Raw genomic sequence first — 6,269 nt, forward strand, 5'->3', positions numbered from 1 at the left:
GGGGGAGGCAGCAGCTCCAGCGCAGGGGCCGGGCACCCGGGGCGGTGGCTGAAGCGCCCAACAGCAGGGCCGGGCACCCGGGGCGTCTAGGGAGGGGCCCGACCGACTGCTAGGGGACCGGGCACCCGGGGATGTCCACGTCCGGGCACTCGGAGTGTCCAGGGGCCTCCGGTCCTCTCGCTCTTCTCTCTTCTCTCCTTCTCCTTCTTCTTGTGTGTCCGGGTCTTCGTCCTCGCCTCCACACGGTCATATCCTCGGTACCTAAGAGTGCAATATATCTCCGTTTGAGGTAGGACCTGGTTCACCTGTAAAATCAAATGGAGTTCGAAGAGGAAGGAGTTAACCTCGGTTTCGGTGGCACGTGTGTGTGCACTTGTCATCGGTCTTCTCCGTCCTTGCGGTGGTAGTGTGACGTCTATGGTGATGGTCGAGGGATGCTCCGCATCACTATTGCTAAGAGATTAATTAAGAGAAGGCAAAACTTTTCTTACGGTCCATCTAAGTATTTATACTATGTAGCACTCCTAAGATGTACATGCACTACGAAAGTGCTAGGGCAGTTTCAACCGCCAAAGCTATATATCATTCGTATTGATACCTACTACAGCTTGCCTTTGGTGTCCGCTCGTTTGGGCTGGCCAAGAAAGCAGGTCCTCGCTCAGGTCGCACACTCCGATCGTTGCTCGGGTTGTTGACTGTTTTCATTTCTTCTTTGGTTTATTATTATTATTATTTTCTTATAAATTCTCCATGCTTTTATGGATTTCAATGGTTTTCTTTGTTTTTCATTGAGTTTTTTCGTTCCTTTTTCCTTTTCACAGTTTTCTTTATGATTTTCATTATTTTTATTTGTTTTATTTTTTGTGGATTTTTATACACATTATCCCTTTCTGTGTTTTGGCTGCCATTATCGTACAATTTCCTATAGTTTTCTTTGACTTGGGGGGGACGGGGTGTTCTTCGGTTTCCTTTGATTACTTCTTTGTTTTATTTGGTTTTTCTATTTTCCATTCTTATTATCTATCAACACATGACTATATTTTTCATACACATTGTATATTTTTTGTATACAACAGGAATAATTTTTTATGCACGTTCAACATTTTCAAAATACATGATTACCATTTTTTAAATAATTTTTTTGATGCCTACATTTTCTCATACACATTATACATTTTACGTATACATCAATAACATATTTTGTATGTATGTTTATCATTTCTTAAATACATGATTTAACATTTTTTTCAATTACATGCTATTAATTTTTTTTGAATTCATATTAACACCTTTAAAATATAGGTTGAAACATCTGAATAATAGGAAACATTTTTAACTAGGTGAACATATTTTTAGATTGTATAATCATTTTTCAGAAAATGCCATGAACATATTTTTTGAAAAGTGTGAATAAATTTTGAAATTTGATGTAAATTTTTAATGGCACAAACCTTTTTTGAATTATGCAAATACTTTTTACATTGTATATTTTTAAAATAAAATCCATGAGCATTTTTTTGAAAGCATGAACATTTTTAATATATAATTTTTGGAAGGCCATATTTTTAAAAAAATCATGGTTTTTTCTAACACTGCATAAACATGTTAAATATAAATTTATATTTAGCTTACTTCGGAATATAAAAAAGTATAAACAGAAAAAAGGAAAATTGAAAGAAAGCGAACGAAGTAGCTACATTTCTTGGGCCGGCCCATTTACCACAGTGCTGTATGCGAGCTGGAGTTACAAAACGAACGGTAGAAAGAAAGAGAATCGTGTTTTTTTTTTGTGGAAAAGAGAATCGTGTTGAAGATTGAGTTTGTTTGATTTGATTCCCTAAGGACCTGGTTCTGATTTCCTTGTTTTCATGGAATGTTTGGTATTGTTGGAAGTCTTTTAGTTCTGTTTAGGGCACATCTAGATATGCTCTAAGTGTTGCACATCTAAGTGACACAAACAAACGTAAAAAGAAAAAGGGAAATTCCAACAGGAATCTCCGCTTATGTCATATGACTTAGATGTGCAATACTTATGGCACATCTAGATGTGCTTTAGCAAAACTGTGCACAGGTAAATCATGAATTTTTTTCAAAAGGAAGCCAAGGCTTCCTCCGCTCGTACCCAGCCGCCAGCCGCACTAGGATTCCTTCTGACTCCCGCCGGCGTCGGCGCCGGCACCGTTCTATCTAGTCTACTGTGGTCTTAGGGCCATGGAGGCGTGGTGGATCTCGGCTCTTGCTGGCGCGAGAGCTTCATTTTTTATGCTTTTTTTAGCTTTCTTATGATTTGTGTTCTACTCAGAGAGATGAGGCGGCGGCGGCTCTCCGAAGATGGAATAAGGTTCTCCTCGTCTAGCCCCGTTTCGGTGGTGCTTCTAGCGTCATCGGAGGGCGTGTGAAGGTTTGTCTCTGGCTGATCTCTCGGGATTCAATCGGCGTTTGTCTTCGGTGGATCCACATGGATCCGGCCTTTGTCTGTCTGTGTTGGTGTGTCTACATGTTGGATCCTAACTATACTAGAAGAACGCCCGTGCGTTGCAACGGGGCCACATTAACTTCATTGGCGACCTTTTTTACTATCAAATCCTCACACACACTCTCTCCCTCCCTCTTCCTCACTCTCTCTCCCCCTCACCCTCTCCCTCTTTCTCTCTCTAACACACACACATATCCATCTTATTGGGTACGGGACCATAATCCATCTATTTCACACACACACACTAGTGCATAACAATATGGATTATGTGTATTATATTTTCCATCACAACTGAGGGAATTAATTTCATGTAAATCGGCCAGCCACAACTCCAAGAATACGCGAGGAGGTGGCCCTGGTCGGCGTCGGCGCCGTCCGGCATGGGCCACGGGTCCGCTTCCAAGTGTGTCTGTGCGCCGGCCACCCACGTTGGGTCCTTCAAGTGCCGCTTCCACCGCACCAACTCCCAGGGCCACGGCCAGGGAAGCTTCCCTTCTTCGCCCCCTTCACCGTCCGTAGCCAACGCGGTGCCGCGGCACCCGGCCTCGCCGTCCTCGTCCTCCGGCACCGTCACGACACAGTAACGCAGCCCAAGCATCGGCCTCGAGAATCAAAAACGCTCGACAACGGAGAGGGAAGGGGAGATCATATACATGTCATAAGAAAGGGAGTTTATTACTGCTCCCTCGATGTATTGTTTCCTTTGTTTGGAGATTGATTACCATCCGTGAGTTAAGGTAAGGTTAATGTGATTGAGCGATTTTTTTGAAAATCAATTATTTGTTTTCTAATTAATGTGATTGAGTGATTTAAGGTAAGGTTAATTAATTTAGATTTGATCTTTAGAGATTGTTCGTGATTGATTCTACATTACTAAATAACTTGCGCCAGTATAGAAAGTTCTGATCTGTTCAGATTTCTTTCGTTGTGTGAGAGGGTGACGTGAAAATAAACCGATGAAGTGGGGGAGGGGACGAAAAAAATCTACGAAAAAAAACCAGCGAAGGTTGGAGGAGGTACCAAAAAAACCATGAGAGGTGGGACGAAAAAAAACCTGGAAGCGAGACTATCAACTGCTCCATTAGGAGTAGAGATAAGCTTCTCTTCAACGGCGACGGTTGTTGTTCTGGTGCGCTGGTCCTATAGGACCTTACCACGACGACTTTCCGACTGTCTACTACAACAAATTTTGCCCGATTCCAGGGACGGAGGAGCAATGACAGTCGCACGCCTTCGACTCTCTTCAGTGCTTGTGGTCGTCGCTAGGTGGTCTACCAATCTGAATGTAATTTTTATTATTTTTCGTATTTGTTGTACTATAAAGATTGATGATGAATAGATTGAAAGTTTTCTCGCAAAAAAAGCATAAAAATGTCACTATTTGATAATTTGTATGGACGTGGAGTTTCTACACCCGGGCACAAATGCTCCTGGTGTGAACAATGACATAAAAAAAGATTTTAAAAAAAAATTCTGAATTTTTTTGTGGCATATTGTAAGAAATGTTTGTTGTGCATGTAAAATTTTCTCACGAAATCACATTGGTGGAAGACATGTGCTCTGAAAAGGTTACTTTCAAACGTATTTTGGAGTCCTGATTTTGTCTTTTTTTTGCCACGAGTTCCACCAATGTGATGTCGTGATAAAATTTTAAATGCACAACAAACATTTATTAAAAGGGTTTGACAATGTCACATCAATCTCACATCTAACATGATGTCATGTGTTTCTAAATCTCGTTTCAATTCCTGGCTTCATGGTCATTTTTTCCATGTCTTTTTTAGGGGTAAAAACCACTTTATTCATCATATTTCACATGATGTGGGACACGTCTTTGGTCATGGGACAGACCAAACCAAACGTGACGACCAGGACCTCTAGAAAGAGAAAATTTAGCTAGACTATGTGCTTCATAATTTACAGCACGACTCTCGAAACTAAAAATACACTGAAACTCTGAAGCTTTTAGGTTTATCTCGCTTAAGATTGCTCCATATCGCCCTTGCGATCGCGTGTTGATGCCCTGGACCACCTGTTTGCAATCTGAGACAACCACAAAATTCCTGACATGCAAATCTTCTGCTAGGGAAAGTGCTTCGCGGCAAGCTACTGCTTCCAGGGTGGTTGGATCAAAACTTCCTTCAATTACTAAGGCCAAACTACCCATGCAGTTGCCCGCTCCGTCCCTGCACATAGCAGCTGCAGATCCTCCTCGTGATCGCACCCCGGCGTCGACATGGATTTTGCAGAAACCCGGCGGTGGTCTTTTAGGTTTCTTTTGACGTACAGCTGGAGCTTGAGTGTTTGGAATGGCTCGACGTTGTGAATTACCAACAATCCCTAGTTCATCAACGAACCTCTGAACAAAAAGATGTGTTGCTTGAGGGCTCTGGAAGATCCCTTCGTGGATTGTGTTTCGTCGAGCATACCATATCGAGCATAGAGTTACAGCCATCTTGACAAATTTCTCGTGGGGGAGCACCTCCATCAGAGTAAATAGCCATTGCTTGGCATGTGGTTCTATTGTGGATGTGATTTTATGTGTGATATCCTCTTCTGACAAAGCCCAGACGCTTCGCGATGATGAACACTCCAGCAGCGAATGACGCCATGAGTCTTGGTTTCCACACAGTCCACATCGGTCAGAATCTGCCATGTGTCTGTGAGCACGGACATCATTTGTAGGCAGAGACTGTTTAGCTAATCTCCACATAAACATATGAATCTTGCCAGGGACTTTCGTCTTCCATAACGACTTCCACGCACCCTGCTCCGCAATGGAACTAGATGACCCTGCATTGCTCTCGAGCAAAGCCTCTCTTCTCTGTCTCGTGGCCACAAGCATGTTATAAGCTGATTTGACTGAGAAAATACCATGTTTATCAAAATTCCATGCCCAAAAATCTGGTATATTCCGTGTGCACAACGGAATGCCCATTATCACCTGAACGTCCATTGGCATGAACGTTGCAACAATGCGTTGCTTATTCCATGAAGCCGTTGTGTGATCAATTAATTCAGAGACCAAAGTTGGCCTATCGTGTGAGAAACACCAGTACGGACGGAGCATTTCATCTCGTGGTAGCCAGTTTTGTTTCCATATTTGTGTCCGCTCCCCATTGCCAATTCTTCTTATCAGACCTTGTTTCAGAACATCTCTCCCTTCGATAATTGCTCTCCACACTTGGCTCGGGTGGCTAGCCAAAGTCGCCTCAAGGAAATTAGACGACGGGTAGTATATGCTCTTTAGCAGACGGGCGCTTAATGTCTCTGGGTTCTGCAGAATCCTCGATGCCTGTCTGGCTAACATCGCCAAGTTGAATAACTCAAAATCTTTAAAGCCAAGACCACCTAAACCCTTCGGCTGAGTCATAGCTTTCCAGGACACCCAATGTGGTTTCCGTTTTTCTTCTTTGCTTCCCCACCAAAACTTCCTTATTAACATGTTTAGGTGTTCACATAAACCCCTTGGCAGCTTAAAACATGACATTGAAAAACTGGCACTGCTTGAGCAACCGATTTCACTAGCACTTCCTTGCCCGCAGATGACAAGGTGCTCTCTATCCACCCTTGAACCTTGCTCCACAAACGGTCCTTTAGGTATTTAAAAGCCCCATTCTTGGAGTTACCAATGTCAGACGGCATTCCCAGGTACTTCTCATTTAGGATTTCATTTGGCACATGCAATATATCCTTGATTTCTTGTCTCACAGAGTCTAGTACCCCCTTGCTGAAAAAAACTGAGGATTTTGAGTCGTTGATACGTTGCCCAGTGGCCTGACAGTAAGTATCA

The sequence above is a fragment of the Triticum aestivum genome, chromosome 4D (assembly GCF_018294505.1).
Source record: "Triticum aestivum cultivar Chinese Spring chromosome 4D, IWGSC CS RefSeq v2.1, whole genome shotgun sequence".
Taxonomy (NCBI): domain Eukaryota; kingdom Viridiplantae; phylum Streptophyta; class Magnoliopsida; order Poales; family Poaceae; genus Triticum; species Triticum aestivum.